At 44.6% G+C, this 18,497-nt stretch overlaps 1 pseudogene; it reads left to right on the forward strand.

Annotated features, from left to right (window-relative positions):
• Positions 1-13,987, forward strand: part of LOC115479781 — a 60,251-nt pseudogene extending 46,264 nt beyond the window's left edge.
• Positions 13,988-18,497: the final 4,510 nt, after the last annotated feature.

The raw sequence follows: 18,497 nt of genomic DNA on the forward strand, positions 1-18,497 counted from the left end.
CAACACAATACGTAATAGAACATTATGAGTGATAACGAAGGGTAAAGCAAAGTTGTAACATATAGAAGGGTAAGAAAGTTGGATTGAGTTAAAGAAAGTTGCACGTTGAGGTCAGAGAAATGGTTAATGTTATCTCAGCAAGGGCAGGAGTGGATAAACATGTCCTGCTTGCAGTATATGCAGCCTGAGTACAACTTGTGTGTGTGAGTGAGACTAACCAGGTTAGTTACTTCTTCCAGTAAAGGCCTGGTTGAAGAGCCAAGCTTTCACCTGCTTCCTGACAGGGCCGCTGAGAAGCCGGGCCCGGGCCCGCCCCTCGCGGACATTACATCAGGCGAGGGCGGGACACGGAAGGAAGGAGTGGCCTGCCCTGCTGCTACTGCTTTGCTGCGATGCGAACGTGAAGGCGCTTCAGGTTAGTTCCGGGAGCTACGGAGGGCGGGCCGGACTGCAGCGGCGCCGGGGCCCCCCCCCCACCCCGGAGGCCCGGGCCTGGGGACTTTTGTCCCCCCCTGTCCCGCCTCTCGGCGGCCCTGCTTCCTGAAGTACAGATAGTCTTGTGTTAAGCACAGCCTTTCAGGCAGTGCAGTCCAGAGTGTGGGGCTACTCCGGAGAAGGCTCGCTTGCGGGTATCACATTAGTCTTTTGGAGAAGGTGTAGTTAGTGAAAGTCCTTGGGAGGACCTTAGTGTCCTTGGCGGTGTGTGGAGGATCATCCTATTTTTTCAGGTACTCAGGGACATTTCCTTTCAGGGCCTTGAGATCAGGACATAGAGTTTTAAATATTTCTTTATTTAAATATTTCTTTATTCGGAATTTGTTGCCAGAGAATGGGGTAAAAGCAGTTAGCTTAGCAGGGTTTAAAAAAGGTTTAAATACTTTCCTAAAAGCAAATTCCATAAGCCATTATTAAGAATGTTGGGAAAATCCACTGCTTATTTCTAGGATAAGCAGCATAAAATCTGGTTTACTCTTTTAGGATCTTGCCAGGTGCTTATGCCCTGGATTGGCCACTTTGGAAACAGGATACTGGGTTTATTGGGCCTTTAATCTGTCCCCGTATGGCAGTGCTTATGTTCTTCTTCCTTTTTGCTGACTCTGATAATCTTCCTATCAGGGCCAGCAGGGTTTAGGTCCTGTTCCATCTCAGAGCAGAATAGCACTTAGGCGGAAATTCAGGAATATATACAAATATTAGGTTGATAATCAGTAAATGAATGTTATCACCGACTTTATAGAATGAAAACCTTAAAGTGTAATTCTATAATCTGGATGTCTGTATCAGAAGAATATAAGAACAGCCATACTGGGTCAGACCAATGGTCCATCCAGTCCAATATCCTGCTTCCAGCAGTGGCCAATCCAGGTCACAAGTACCTTGGCAGAAACCCTATTAGTATCAATATTCCATGCTAACAATCCCCAAGGCTTGGTAGCATGGCTTCCCCATGTCCATCTCAATAACAGACTATAGACGTTTCCCTCCAGGAACTTGTCCAAACCTTTTTTAAACCCAGATACGCTAACTGCCGTTACCACATCCTCGGCAACGAGCTCCAGAGCTTAACTATTCTTTGAGTGAAAAAATTGCCTCCTATTTGTTTTTAAAAAGTATTTCCATATAATTCATTGCATGTCCCCTGGTCTTTGTACTCTTTTTGAAAGAGTGAACAATCGATTCACTTCTACTCGTTCTACACCACTCGGGATTTTGTAGACCTCAATCATATCCCGCCTCAGCTGTCTCTTTTACAAGCTGAAGAGCCCTAACCTCTTTAGCCTTTCCTCATACAGGAGGAGTTCCATCCCCCTCTATCATTTTGGTCGCTCTTCATTGAACCTTTTCTAATTCTGCATTTACTCATGAAATTGCCAGAAGGGCAATCTAAGCAGTATTCTACAAAGGCACATGTGACTTACATAGGAGTCGTTTCACAAAACTGTGTTAGAAAGTGGCCTCAGTGTGGCCTTACACGGGGTTCACAGTTCAGCTTCATTTAATATACTGCAAAAAAAAATATGTATCTAAGGGCTTAACAAATCAAGGGGGTCCTTTTACTAAGCTGTGGTAAAAGGGATCCTGCGCTAGCTTTACCGCGTTTTTGACACGTGCTGAGGCCCCCTTTTACCACAGCAGGTAAAAAGAATGGGTTTAAAAAAATGGTCATGAAGTGAATTACTTACTGTGTAGCCATTTCAGGGGGGGAGCACATACCACCAGTCATTGAGGTGGCGGTAAGGGCTTCTGCGCTAACCTGGTGATAAGCGGCAGCGTGAGGCACTGCCTGATACTGCCGGGTAAACACTGGTGCTACAAAAATAGAAAATATTTTTGTAGCACCAATAATGACACACGCTGGGGGTGGGAACTAATGCTGGGCTGCTACGGTAGCCCAGCCGTAGTTCCTGTTTGGCTCGTGGTAAGCCGGCGATTGGTTTACTGCTGCTTAATAAAAGGGCCCCAAATATAATATGATTAAATAAAAAGATAGAAACAAGAGGCAAGGCTATTACATATTAACATAGTAGATGACAACAGAAAAAGACCTGTATGGGTCCATCCAGTCTGCCCAACAAGATAAACTCATATGTGCTACTTTATGTGTATACCTGATCTGATTTGTATCTGCCATTTTCAGGGTACAGACCGTAGAAAGTCTGCCCAGCACTAGCCCTGCCTCCCACCACGGTGCTGCCACCCAATCTCCGCTAAGCTTCTGAGGATCCATTCCTTCTGAGCAGGATTCCTTTATGTTTATCCCACACATTTTTAATTCTGTTACCGTTTTCATTTCCACCACCTCCCGCGGGAGGGCATTCCAAGTATCCACCACTCTCTCCGTGAAAAATACTTCCTGACGTTTTTCTTGAGTCTGCCCCCTTCAATCTCATTTCATGTTCTCTAGTTCTGCCGCCTTCCCATCTCCGGAAAAGGTTCGTTTGCAGATTAATACCTTTCAAATATTTGAACGTCTGTATCATATCACCCCTGTTTCTCCTTTCCTCCAGGGTATACATGTTCAGGTCAGCAAGTCTCTCCTCATACGTCTTGTAACGCAAATCCCATACCATTTTTGTAGCTTTTCTTTGCACCGCTTCAATTCTTTTTACATCCTTAGCAAGATACGGCCTCCAAAACTGAACACAATACTCCAGGTGGGGCCCTCACCAATGACTTATACAGGGGTCTCAATACCTCCTTTCTTCTGCTGATCACACCTCTCTCTGTACAGCCTAGCAACCTTCTGGCTATGGCCACCGCCTTGTCACACTGTTTCATCGCCTTCAGATCCTCAGATACTATCACCCCAAGATCCCTCTCCCCGTCTGTACATATCAGACTCTCACCGCCTAACACATACATCTCCCATGGATTTCTACTCCCTAAGTGCATCACTTTGCATTTCTTCGCATTGAATTTTAATTGCCAAACCTTAGACCATTCTTCTAGTTTCTGCAGATCCTTTTTCATGTTTTCCACTCCCTCCTGGGTGTCCACTCTGCTACAAATCTTAGTATCATCCGCAAAAAGGCAAACTTACCTTTCTAACCCTTCAGCGATGTCACTCACAAATATATTGAACAGAATCGGCCCCAGCACCGATCCCTGAGGCACTCCACTACTCACCTTTCCCTCATCCGAGCGAATTCCATTAACCACCACCCTCTGGCGTCTGTCCGTCAACCAGTTCCTAATCCAGTTCACCACGTCGGGTCCTATCTTCAGCCTGTCAAGTTTATTCAAGAGCCTCATGCGGGGAACTGTGTCAAAATATTTCCTCCTATTTGTTTTAAAAGTATTTCCATGTAACTTCCTTGAGTGTGCCCTAGTCTTTGTACTTTTGGAGCGAGTAAACAATCGATTTACTTCTACTTGTTCTACACCACTCAGGATTTTGTAGACCTCAATCGTATCTCCCCTCATCCACCTCTTTTCCAAACTGACTCTGTGAAACTGATATAATAGAGTTTCAATAAGCAATACGGGAAAGTACTAATGAATAAACCAAAAGATGAATTGAAGATTTGTCAAAGAAAGATCTGGTAAGACGAATTTGTTGAAGAACAAAAAATGATTTCCTGACAATCAGTGAGATATGGGATTTTAAAAGTAAGATGGTCATCAATAAGAACTCCTTCCTGTGCACAAAAGCCACCTTCTACTACTGCTGGAAAATGGCCGATTAATGTTGCCACGCAGCCTTTACCAAATATTATCATCTGAGCCCTTACTGTTACCTATTTTGTAGGCAGTAAGCAGGGGTGTAGCTACATGGGGCCATGGGGGCCTGGGCCCCCGTAGATTTCACCATGGACCCCCCTGCCAATGACCCTCCCTCCCGCCACCAACCCTCCCCCGCCGCTGCCACAGTCATCGCCTACCTTTGCTGGTGGGGGACCCCAGCCAGAACTGTTTCTGTAAGTCTGACATCCTGCACATACAACGTGCAGGACGTCAGACTCAGAAGAATGAAGCCTTGCGCGGGAAAAGAGGACCTCAGCTGGCAGGGGTTGGGGTCCCCTGCCAGCAAAGATAGGCGGCGGCGGGGGAGGGTTGGTGGCAGGAGGGAGGGTCATCGGCAGGGGGGAGAAGGTCAAAGTTGGTGGTAGTGGTGGTGGGAGGGTGTCGGCAATTGCGGAGGCGGGTGTCGGCAATGGTGGGGGGGTGTCAGCAATGGGGTGTGTCGGCAATAGGGGGTGTTGGCAATGGTGGGGGAGTCAGCGCCACCGGGGGGGGGGCTAAAATGTACCCCCTCATCTCGGCTCTGGACCCCCCCTCCCGCCCGAAGTCTGGCTACGCCCCTGGCAGTAAGGGCTCACATGCTAACCCAATGCTAATCAGTTACAACACAGCAATATAGATGCTCTAACTTATTAGCGCAGAAATACCCACTCTTGGCCCCCCAGGCACACCCCCTTCCAGAAAAATGAAAAAATAAATATTTTATGGTGCATAGGGTGCGCACGCAAATTTGGAACATACCACGGGAAGCACTTTTATGCTACAGAAAGCATGCATATAATTACAGACTAATGATGCTCCGTATGTAAATGTAGGCACAGACATTCGCACCACAGTTTTGTTGGTGCGAATGGCCATGCTTAAATTTACACGTAACCCTCTGCTTAAGCATGTATTCTATAAACCATACAGAACTGTAGGCATGGCTTAGAGAATACCGCTTAAGCAGGGGTTTTTTGGCACAGATTTGTTTAGGTGTCATTTACAGAATTTACCCCTATATGCATATGTGTATACATGAGGGGCAGACTGAGAGTGATCTGGGGACCCAGGCAGTAAGGGTCATTGGGTCCCCCCGGCCCCGCCCAGGGCCGCCAAGAGACTGAGCCGGGCACGAAGCATGGCTGCAGCCAGCACCCATCCCCCCCCCCAAGGATCGCCACCGCCCCGCCCCCTCTTCCGCCTCCCCCCATTCACTACTGCTGTCATCTCCCTCTCCTGCTCCCAGGCCACTGGCGCCACAGTCCCCAGTCTCCACCTACCTTCTCTCAGCTCCCTTCTGTCTGCCATCTGACCCCCTTCATTTAACAAAAAAAAAATTCTCGAAATCAGCAGCGCAGCGCCTTCTATGTGAAAGTGGAAATAGGAAGTTACATCAGAGGAGGGCGGGACACAGTGAAGGAAGGCCTGCCCGAGGCAATCTGCTGCTTTCATACAGAAGGCGCTGCGCTGCCAATTTCAAGATTTTTTTTAAATGCAGGGGACTGGGTGGCAGACAGAATGGAGCTGAGGGTAGGCAGGTGGAGACTGGGGACTGTGGCGCTGGTGGCCTGGGAGCAGGAGAGGGTGAGAGACTTCGGCGCCGGGCCCTTCTTGGAGTCCTGGGCTTGGGGAATTTTGCCCCCCTGCCCCCCTTCTCGGTGGCCCTGGCCCCGCCGCCTGGCCCCCTGCTATCCCCCACCTCCCCCTTTGTTTCCAGCACCCACACATACACACTACAGCTCTCCTAGGTCTCAGTGAGCCCTCCACAGGCCTACCTAGAAGGGCCCTGGTGGTCTAGTGGCCTCTTCAGGGGCAGGAAACAACCCCACTCTTTCCTTCCCACTGCCACTGCTCCCACTGCCACTGCTCTATCCGGTACCACCACTTCTTCTTAATGGCTGCCGAGACTTCCTGCAGTAGTCTTGCAGGTCTCAGCAGTCTCTCAAGACTGGCGCAGGAAGTCTTGGCAACCATTTTGAAGACACGGTAGCACCAGGAAGAGCAGCAGCAGTGGGCAGAAAAGAGTGGAGTTGTTTCCTGCCCCAAAGAAGCCACTAGGCCACCAGGGAAGACCTGGGAAGGGCCTACCAAAGTTTGGGGGGGGGGGGGCTGTAGTGTGCAGGGAGGGAGAACAGCTATTTACATGGTCTTATTTGCGCATTAAGTCTGGCTGGTTAAGTTCCAAATATTGGAACTTAACCGGTCACACCCCAAGAATGCTTCCAACATTGCTGGCTTAATTTTGGTACTAACTGGGTATTTTCATCAGAGATAACCGGTTAAATGCCACTGAAAATGACCGGTTATCTGCCAAGATACGAGTTAACTGGTCGGCACCCATTCATGGCTGGTTAACTTTTGCTGAATATAGCTGGAATGTGAACCTCAAACAGTTGATATATAAAACATAATCCCTTCTTTCCATTACAACATGGACCATGTTTCATCGCATAGCACCTTTATCAGGGAATGACATTGCAGCACAAAATAAACAATCAAAGATTATAAATACAAAACTCAAATATTTGAACGGTATCAATCTGCAAACAAACCTTTTCCAGAGACGGGAATGTGGTAGAACCACAGGGCATGAATTGAGGTTGAAAGGGGACTGTCTCAGGAATAATGTCAGGAAGTATTTTTTCACTGAGAGGGTGGATAGATGGAATGGCCTCCCACTGGAGGTTGTAGAGATGAAAACAGTAACAGAATTTAAAAATGCATGCCACAAACAAAAAGGGGATTTAAAGAAGCTTAGCAGAGATTAGGTAGAAAAGCCGGTGCTGGGCAGACTTCTACGGTCTGTGACCTGATCGAGGCTGAATAGATTTGGATGGGCTGGAGTGGAGCTATTCAAGGGCTTTGACAACTTCAGAAATTTTGGAACGGGGCCAGTACTGGGCAGACCTCTATGGTCTGTGTCCCAAAAATGGCAAGGATAATGAAGATCAGGTATGCATATGATGTATCACTTCATACCATACGTAATGAGTTTTCTTATTGGGCAGACTGGATGGACCACATAGGTCTTTATCTGCCGTTGTCTACTATGTTCATCTTCAAACACACCTAATAATGGAATCAAATAACAAGTGACCCTGGCCTTCCAGCATCAATATACTTTAATCTCAAGATGCTTACTATGTGGAGATCCAACCAACCATTTTAAAGAATAGTCAAACAATAATAACACAAGTCAAGTCATATCAAAACAAACCACACATTCATTAAAAAAAAATCATTCAATCTGTTTATTCAGCCCAACTGGAGCCATACTATGTAAAAAGGAAATTTATGAATGTTCCTATTGTAATCCCCATCTGAAATGTACAATACATCATCAATATAATGAAACCACAAAATTTTCTGAGACCTAAGCTGACATGTATAAACCCACTGATATTCAAAGGAGGCAACATATAAACAGGGAATGTTGGGGCACACAGCAGTGACCTCAATTGTTGATGGGTGGCCTTCAAAAGAAAAATAATTAGGTGTCAAAGTTATGGTGGTCAATCTCCAGAATACCTAGTGAATCAACTGAATTGCTTTATCTTGAGCAACACTCGGCCCAGCAATTCATAAGATGTAAAGAGTCCCTTAGATAAGATGGTGCTAATGAGTGACATATATAATCAATACATTTACATCCCAGTCATTATTGGTCGACCCAGGGGATTCGTCAACAATTGATACACCTTTGATAGAATGAAAATAGCCAGAACCTAAGGAAATTAATAAATCAAAAAAATCTGATTCTTTTCAGCAATACACTCAGGAGGAGAGCCATCCAAGATGCACTTTAAAATGAACTGGGATAACTTATGTGTAGAAGTTATTTAGCAATATGATGAATGACGTTAAATAGATATGAAGAATTGATATTTTATACCACTTTCTGTTTTTATTTTTTTGGGAGATGGGGTTGGTTGTCTGTTTTTGTTTTGTTTGTTTGTTTGCAATACATTGTTTGGTGGCCTTGAGCCTGATTTATTTTTGCCAAGGCGTTTTCCACTGTACCAGAAATGGATGAAGGGAGATAATGAATTTGAATATCATGATATGAGCCTGTGTGATAGTTGCCTTGCTGAGGTACCAAATCAAGGTCCATAGGATATCAATATATCTTCCCATCTCTGCAGATTACAATACTACTACTTACATCAGTAATAAAGGGCCCCGTTTACTAAGCGGCGGTAAGGCCAACGCAAGTTTACTGCTCGCTGTATAGGAAGTACCGCCGGGCTACCACAGCAGCCCAGCTGTACTTCCCACTCCTAGTACACTGTCATTTCCGGCACTACAAAAATGTATTTATTTTTGTAGCTCCGGAGTGTATCCGGTGGTAATCAGGCAGTGCCGCACGCTGCCCAGTTACCGACGGGTTAACGCAGGAGCCCTTACCACCACCTCAATAGGCTGCGGTAAAGGCTCCCCTTCCCCCTGAAATGGCCGCACGGCAAGTGCTTTACTTGCCGCCCGGCCATTTCCTGTAGGAAGATGAAACTTACTAGCTGCAGTAAAAGGGGGCCTCGGCATGCATGTAAAACATGCGCCGATGCCAGCAACAGCCCCTTTTTGCCACAGCTTGGTAAAAGAAATCCAAAATGATTAATAAACTAAAGCAGCAGAATAGACGCAGAACTGCAAGAGGAAAGACTAGTTCAAGAGATCAGACTCTCCCCCCCCCCCCCCCCCCCCCCCCCCACCATACCCTGGGAAAGCAAGAGAAAACAAATGAGTTTTGAATGCTCCCTTGAACTGCTGATAGGAAAGTTCATCTCACAGAGATAGGAAGAGCACATACCACAAAGAGTGTGCAGCAAAGAAGAAGCACAGTGCTTAGTTGACTCAAGTCGTGCATGAGACACTACTGGCACAATGAGATGTTAACACCTACAGAAGGTGACCTCTCCACAAGAGAAACGAAAGCCAAACAAAATGAACAGTGGATCCAAAAAATTCTTCTCTCAGATGGTGTTTCTTGAACAAGTCTTTATTCAAATCTGTAAAAATTGACCCAAATCTGTAAAAATCGACCCTACACGAGTCTTAAAGGCCTGCGTCAGGGGTCTATTGATTTTTGATACAATAATAATCTGACAAAACGATTGTCTCTCAGTCGTTTGTCAAACTATGTGAGATATCTGGAGAAAGTGGCAACCAGGGACTCCAGCTGGCTCATGGCTCCCAGAGATCAGTTGCCTGACAAACGACCGAGAGACAATCGTTTTGTCAGATTATTATTGTATCAAAAATCAATAGACCCCTGACGCAGGCCTTTAAGGCTGAAACACAACTCGTATCGGGCCGATTTTTACAGATGAGGACAAAAAGATGTTAATCAGGAGAGACCGTAATGTACAGGCTGGGTCTGAAAAATGACAGCAGAAATCAAGTCATGGGGTGGGGGGTACTGCTTTAGCTGCTGAGTTGCTGTTTTTCAGGGCACTACAATTTTCTTCATGCTGACCACGGTTTTGAAAGACCCCAAGCTGTTTGAAAATCCTGAGACCTTCAACCCCGCACATTTCCTGGATGCGAAAGGTTCCTTCAAGAAGACTGAGGCCTTCATTCCATTTTCACTAGGTACTTCAAGTGCTCATATATGGAACTTTATTATTCGGGTAGCCCTTCCTGGCCTTGTCCTGTCCTGTAATTCTAGAAAATCACTGATCTTCCCTTTCTTTGTATGTATTAACCTTTTCTCTCCTTCTCCCTGTCAGTACATGTTACAAATCATTTCACACATGAAAACATGTTATACATGCAGAAAATGCTATTACTAAACTGTGTGATCAAATACATCCATACAAGAAGATGCATCAAGATCATGCACAGGCCATCCTGGGGGCCTTGTTTGGGTAGAGCTAGAGCAGCATTGTGAGATACATGTGTATTTTAGTAAAATAACTGTGCATATACATACAGATCAATTTTCAAAAGCACTTATGCAGTCAGCAGGGGGGATGTTTTTTTAAATCCAGTCTACTTAAACGGATACGCCGTGCTGTATAAATTGTTATGCCTCCAAAATTATCCATTCCTAGAGAGGGTGGATCATTTTGAAAGTTAGAAGCCTAACTTTTATATTTAAATCGTTTTTATTGAAAGTGGCAGAAAAAAAACAGCACAACACGCCCAACAATAGACATGAAACAAAGCACAAAACCAGCAAAACCCTGAACATCTGACAGTCACCCATGTCGAGAAGAGTCAAAAATCACCCCTTCCCCCCCCCTCCCACCCACGTGACTTCCCCGTCCCCACCCCGGCACTACATGTTGTCAAACCGTTCCCCAAAAAACACAGTAAAGACATACATTTTTTTTTTAATGTGGTGGCGAGCTACAAGCTGCGGGATTGTCCAAAAGCACTCCCAAATGAGTTGAAAGCGCACTCCCCAGACTGAAGACAAATCATGAAGCCCTACGCTCTCCATGGAAAGAAGTGAAATCATATTCACCCTCTAGGAATGGTAAGTTGGTGCACTCTGCTCATGCCAATGCAGAAGAATCAGTTTTTTTGCCCATCAACACTGCTCTGGGTAAGAGAGGCCAAAAATATCAAACAATAAGCAGGGATGGAGAGCAAGTTGACGAAACCATTGGCATGAGGTATGATGAAGGATACACTTCCAGAACTCTTTAACATGAAAGTAGTCCCAAAACATGTGGCTTAAAGTAGCCAGAGAGCGCTGGCATTTAGGGCAAGCTGCTGAGGAGCCAAAAGAAGGCAAGTTCTACCGACCACCAGCAAGCCAAAGTTGCAAAATCCACATCCTCCGTGGTGTCTCTCAGAAACATATGGTGATATGTTAACGGGACTCTGTTTAGAGAACCAAGTGTGAGTGCTGTGGCTAGAGTATCCTGCACATCCTCACTCAGATTAGTCCAATCCAAGCTGTGCACATAATGTGGGAGTTGAGCAAAAGCAAAATAATCCACATCAGGAAGCGAGTAAGTAGACTGCAAGTCTTCAAAAGGTGTCAACCATCTTTCCTCTATTAAAAGGTGATAAAGATAATGAATGCCTTTCCGGCCCAAAGAACAAACACTGCAGAGACAGAGTCTGTGCCAGGCGGAAAGTCAAGGTTGTGATGGATAGACAAAAAAAGTGTAACCACTGCACTAAAATGGTGATGTTTTCACAGCCACGCCAAACAGCCCGGGTCGAATGGAGAAAGGGATTCCCACGCAGAGCAGCAGTTGAAGTACCGGGAATGGTGTGAATATCACTGGATAGCCGGTTAAGTGCCATTTCGCCGGCAAAATTTATTTATTTTATTTATTTATTTATTTGCATTTGTATCCCACATTTTCCCACCTATTTGCAGGCTCAATGTGGCTTACATAGTATTGTAAACATAGTTATTCCAATATATCAGGTACAGTTAGTATTGTGTAGAGATTAATTAAGGGAAGAAAGAAGAAGGGAGGGATATATTAGGGTACTTATAGAAGGTGGGCTTTCATAACTGAATGGGTTGGTGATGTGGATTAGTGAGGCTATAGGTTCTCATTGTAGGCCTTGATGAAGAAGTATGTTTTCAGAGATTTACGAAAGATGGTTGTGTTGTCGATTGTTTTAAATAAAATAAAAAATTGTTTTAAATATCAACCCCAGTAGGTTTTTATCTGTTCTTGGAGGGCTCACAATAACATATAAGGAATTAAGGATGGATTTGTACCCGGGTCTCATTGTTTAAGGTCCATTGCACTAACCACTAGGCTGCCCCTCTGTTCTACAGGGACATCAGTGTGACCATTTATATACAAATGATGCCAGACAGACATTTGTTTGCCTGCATTTTGGTGTTCATATTTTGGATGTTTTATTTTGGAAAATGGCTGTTCATGTTGGACATTTTCAGCACAAGAATGTCCTTCTCGCATATTTTCAAACAGGAAATCCTGACATTTTTCCTGCTAGAAAATGGCTGTGAGATGGGCATTTTGGGGGGATGCTATGAGCAGGATGTCTTAATACTGACTTGGATGTTCTTTCGAAAATGCCCCACCACCTGCTATTAGGGAGGAGTAGCTTAGTTGTTAAAAAAGCCCATCGTGAACCTGGAAGTCAGGGTTCAAATCCCACCTGTGTTCCTTCAGGTTGTTGGAATAATGTATTGTATTTTACATGCATTGTCTGTCAGCAATGTTTTTCTCTGTGATTTCTCTGTGACCTCTGATGTGAATTGCCTAGAGAGGTCACACCTATGCAACTTCCTGTGGGGGTTAGGCACAGCACATGGAGCTCATGATCTCTCCTAGCCTGAGGATCTATGGTGTGAGCATCCATTACCATCTAAGCACATGGAAAGAGCTGATAATCCAAATGTATAGTATTATGTTTATATAAGCCTGTCTGAATATAAATCTGACTACAAACTGTGAGTAAACAGATGTTTTGTTACTTCAACTTTAAAGTGACTCAGCAGTGAATTATTCTGGGGTGTATGTGAGAGAGATGAAGAAAAGAAATTAACATTTCTAAAGCTGAAGCTGTGTGTATAAAATCTGCTAATTATTTACTACAAATAATCCAACACAGGTACTATCATCTATAAACCACTATGGGCAAGGAAATAACTCATGTACCTGAATATATAACTCACCATGAACTCAGATTTGCAAAAGGCAAGTCATTAATCCAAAGAGCTCTAAAAGCTTGTTTCATAAAGGTACAAGACATCTATACTGTTTTTATACATATTATATCTTGTCTAACAATACATAGAAATAGGTGATTTGGGGGAATATTTTATAAGAACCCTTTTACAGTCCTAGTACACCCATCATGATTCAGTGCACCATGAAAGTTGATGATGGGGTTTTCATTGCACTAAACAAAATGTCAAGGAAAGGAAGCTGTACCTCCATCAGTGACTATTACCATCAGCCATTTTGTAGGTGGTAAGGACTCCTATTTCAGAAGTCTGACTTTTTCAAAGCTGTCAGTTGAGTTCTGACAGCATGTTTGTTAGTTGTTAGCTAAAACTTTTCCTGTCCTCTATTCTTTCAGCCTGACAAAATATGCTTTAATTGCCAGAGCTCAATGGACTGATCTATTTTTACATCTTAAATAAAAGCCCTTTGTGAAATCATGGAAGGTGATAAGTCACTGAATCTCCTCCTTGCCTTCTCAGGAAAGAGGAACTGCCTGGGAAAGGGCCTGGCCCAGATGGAGCTTTTCCTGTTCTTCACCACCATCCTGCAGAGCTGTGTCCTGAAATCGACCAGAGATCCCAAGGACATCAGCTTGGTGCCAGAGAAGGTGGGTCTCATAGTCGAGGCACCTCAATACCAGTTCTCCATCCTTCCTCGATAAGACATGAGAGGCCCTGCTTTACCTTCCCAACCCGCCGTACCTTTGACTTGTTTTAAAAACCTAGTATGACTCTGTAATGATTTCTCACTGATCACCTTGTTCACTTAGCTACCACAGACTATGAAATGGCGAGTTACAAATGATTTTAAACAAACAATTTTTAAGCTTCTACAGAGGCAAATGAAGAAATGCACAACTAAAACTCAGGAGAACCACAATTATCATAAAATGCCAACCTCCAAACACTGTTTTCTGCAGTCCAAACCCTTCCTCAGTGACCAATGAACAAAAAGATTTGATAATTAATTCTATGGTTTCTTTATCAACTGCTCTATGTTCTTGCATTTCACCTCTGTGGGTCCTAATGCCACTATTACACTATCTCCTGTCATTATTAATAAATAAATAAATAAAAAGTTCTTGTCCTGTGTTACCAATGGATCTATTTTTGTCCCATTTGCACCTTTGCTCTTCTGACTACTTTTCCAGCTTCCCTTAGCTTTTCCAGATATTATTGTCTGTCTTCATCTTTCTGTGACCCCTTGCAGTTTATGAAGGCTCACTTTTCTTCTCCTTACCTCTTCAGTTACTTTAGAAAGCTATAGCAGCCTCTTTTCCTCTTACCTCTATTTACTTTCCTAACAAAAATGTTTGTTCCTTTACACTCTTTTCAGTTTTGCCCACTGTTTTTCTACTTCTTCCAGATATTCCCATCCAGCTAATGTCTCTCAGCTGTCCTGTGGTAACCCTGAAATCTGCGTGTGCTAACCACACACTGATAATTTTTCAAAAATTGTTACGGGGGCATGTCAGGCACAGGGACTGGGTGCCCCTATGCTAACCAGTTAGCACATCTACTTTACCATACACTAACTGGTTAGTGCATGGATAATGCCGGAGCCCTTTTCACCTACAAAACGGTTTATGGTAAATGCTCACACGGTAATTTTAAAAGATGGCTGCACAATAATGGCAACATTAGCGTATGAAACAAAAAACATAAACTAAAGGGACTTAAAAGACATTAATATGACCTAAAATATCAATCCAAACACTTAGTCTCAATGAGCTGGAGGATCACACTGTTCTTCAGGTACTGTACTCGAGGCCATTTCCTTTAAGGGCCTTGAAGATCAGACACAGAGTTTTAAATTTAGCCGTGTATTGTACTGGTAGCCAGTGAAGATTTTGCAAAAATGGTGTGATGTGGTCACGTTGCTTCCAACCTTGCAAACTTAGTAAAATGACCCCTTAGTTTTCCCAACATCTAGGACTCTCGCCTGTTGTTTGAAACCATTCCATCTGTACTCTAAAACTGAATTACACTATTCAGTAATTTCTGAATTCTAAGGGGCTCTTTTCCTAAGCTGCAGTAAGCAGTAGTGTATGCTTAACACCGCTTAAAAGGGCTTACTGCGGAATCACTGAGACATCCCATGGTAATTTTGCAATCTGCGTGCCCAAAGTGTGTGGTAAAAAATCATTTTTATTTTTTTCACAGAGGGAGCGTGTCTGGGGACAGAGTGGGCTTTTATATGCCAATCAGTGTGTCTACATTAGCACGTGCTAACTGATTAGTGCGTGATTAGCACATGAGCCCTTACTGCCTACAAGTAGGTGGCAGTAAGGGCTCACGTGCTAATTTTTGGTAATGTCTACATGCTAACATAAGAACAGCCATACCGGGTCAGACCAATGGTCCATCTAGCGCAGTATCCTGCTTCCAGCAGTGGCCAATTCAGGTGACAAGTGCCTGTCAGAAACTCAAATAGTAGCAACATTCCAGAACCCCAAAGTGTAGCGAGATTCCAGAAACCCAAGGAGTAGTAAGATTCCAGAATCCCAAAGAGTACCAAGATTCCATGCTAACAATCCCAGAACAAGCAGTGGCTTCCACCATGTCTATTAGCATATCTACTATAATAAAACTCACCCTCAACGTTCTGAAGACAACGTTCTGAAGTCACTCAGTCACTCCCTGAAGGGTTCATGGATTCATGGTGGTGAAGCCACAACACTGACCATGTCTCTCAGCCCCGCCCTCGCATGACGGACCAATCAGAAAAAACACACTCAATGTTCTGAAACACAAAGGACCATCACAAAACCGTTCCCAGGCAACACTAGGCAACGTAAGATGGACCTATCAGAGGAAACTACGTGGCAATAAGGGAGGAACATTCACCAGCAGAACGGCTCATTATCTGTGCAGCACCACCGCTTGAACGAGAGAAGAATATTCCTGCTGTGGGTATGTGCAAAAATAGACCGGGGGGGGGGGGGGAGAGAAATTTTTAAATGCCTAATGCCGGTACTGAAGAGTGCCGGAGGACCTATAGCACAGACTATATTTGGGTTCGCTTGACGTGGAGTCGGTGGAGCCAGAGAACAGCGTGTCCCTCACCATCTGGGATGTGGGCGAACAGGACAAGCTGCGGCCCAGCTGGAAGGATTACCCGCAACCCAGCCAGCAGCAAACAGCGACCAAGGAAGGGGGAGGAGTAGGGAAACACACGGAGCGTGTTTCCCTACTCCTTCCCTGCTTAGGAATCGCTGGAGACTGGCTGCCAAACTAAGGAAACAACCGCACACCGACGCACCACCTTCATCATTTGAAAGGCATCCACTCTTTCTTCAACAGAAATGCAAACTAATAATACAAAACAAACAAAGAATACCCGGTTTCTCACGCGGCTGCAGGTAACTCCCCACCCCCTTCCTCTTTCCCTTTTGCCGAAGTGGCCAAGGACGTGCCCAACCATCCCCAGCCTCAGGCAAGCCATCTCCTACCTCGGGGATTCCCCGAGCACCCGGAAAAAGACGGTGCTGCTTCCCGCAGCGCATAAATGTTCCAGCATTCCCCTGCAGCCGGGCTGAAATGGACCGAACATACCGGATCACCCCCCGACGGCACGAGACCGTGCTCTTCTCCCTTCCGCCAACTTAAAACAACCATCCCTGTCCTCAGGCAAGCCGTCTCCCACCTCCAGGATACCCAGAACCCCAGCCCAACGGAAAAAGATGGCGCTGCTTCCCACAGCACATTTCTCTTCCAGCGTTCCCCTACAGCAGCCCTGAAACGGCCAAAAAATACCGACAGACCAAGAACTTGCTCCTCTACCTTCCGCCCATCTAAAACAACACTGCTGCCTCAGCACAACACAAAAAAAAAACCCAGGAAAAAACAATCCACCACTCAGCAAAGGCTGACCCCCCTACAACCACATTTACATTTCACCAACAGAAAGACCCTCCTCCACAAACCTCCTTGACAGACAAAGCCACACACACACACAATACAACAGAAACACACCCTCAAATGCACACACCAATCCATCCCACTTTGCCAGCACAGCACATCCCCCAACCCCCCAAGCAAAAAACAAAAAAAAGACACACATCAACAACCTGCACACACACCCCACCCTCACATACTCACACACACACACAAAATAACTCTGTGACCCATACACACAAAAAAAAAAAAGCCACATGCTAGCGCCTGTTTCATTGGTTTGGGAAACGGGCCTTTTTTACTAGTAGACATTAATTCAGAAAATGGAAAGATGTCCTTAGAATGCGGGAAAGACCCATGGAAGGGCGTTCTAAGGTCACTTTTTAACGCACCTTAATCAAAAGACCCCTAAGTGATCACCCACTATAACATCAAAAACAATCTGCCCATTTGTAAACTCCAGATGCAGTATTGCCCCCTCCTAAAAAAAAGAGTGAAGAGAGCCAAAAAATTCATGCAGGGTGCCCAGGTTTCATACATCACGGGGAACCTACACCGAGGGGCCCAGCCTCCTTAAAGTCCACAATTTAGGATGGAGAAATGAGGAAAAAGGGAGACATAAAAATAAAGGGGGAGGGGAGCAACAGTTCAAAAGAAATAATATGCAACTAGTGTGACCATCCTACATGAAATCCTTTTAAGACTATTAAGCAGAAGAGGAATCAACAACGCTTGAGATATCCAACAAAAAGGAGTTGTAATAAAGATTGGTGGATCCTTTAAAAAATACATACTTTGTATTCCTTCACTTAATAATGCACTTGCAAGGAAATTTCAGTAGAAATATTGCAACAATTTATAAAACTTTTGGGGCCGGATTCTATAAATGGTGCTCAGAATTGGGCACCAGAAAAGACAGGTGCTAAGCTGTAGTCTATAAAGGGTGCATACCCTTTCTAGAATAGTGCTTAAGCGTGAATCTCATGCCTAACTTTAGGGTGGGGAAGCAGGGCAGGCAACATGGCAGCGAACAATGGTAGAAGGGGTTTGGGCACCCCTGCCAGCCAGAACAGAAGACCTTGAGGGGCCCAGGACCCCCATGGCTACACCACTGGTGTGTGTGTTTCTGTGGTGTGTTTGTCTGTCTATGCATCTGTGTGTTTTATGGTATACATGTGTGTCTATGTATCTGTGTGGCTTTATCTTTACTTTGTGGGGGGTTTATTTGGTGTATGTGTGTGCTTGCATTCTGTGTGTTTCAGTGCATTGCCTGCATCTGGAGTATAAACTTCAAGATTTAAAAATTGATATGAATGATATCCAACAGAGGATATTGGAAACCAAGTGCAGGAAGCATCAAGGTATGCAGAAGAGACTTTAGGGACAGCCAACACAAAATGGACACTGTCCCATTTTGAGAAGGAAGAAGCCCCTTCATCTATGGTCCAAACACATCTATCCAAAAGCGCATGAAGAAATACCCATACAAATCCAGAACCATTTTTTCAGTGTGATATTGGTGTAAACAATTAAATGACTGGTGGCTGTGTATAGGCATTTTGAAAAGCTTTGACATGGAGGATGTGCACAGAATTAATTAGTTATCAGTACAGGGGGCTCTCTGATAGCCCTGGGTTGATTAAAAAGTAAATCCAAAGAAGCAGGTAGAAAACTGATGGGCCCCAAAGCTGACCTCTTTAAGTTTATT

Source organism: Microcaecilia unicolor, chromosome 11 (assembly GCF_901765095.1).
Source record: "Microcaecilia unicolor chromosome 11, aMicUni1.1, whole genome shotgun sequence".
In the NCBI taxonomy this organism is placed as follows: Eukaryota; Metazoa; Chordata; class Amphibia; order Gymnophiona; family Siphonopidae; genus Microcaecilia; species Microcaecilia unicolor.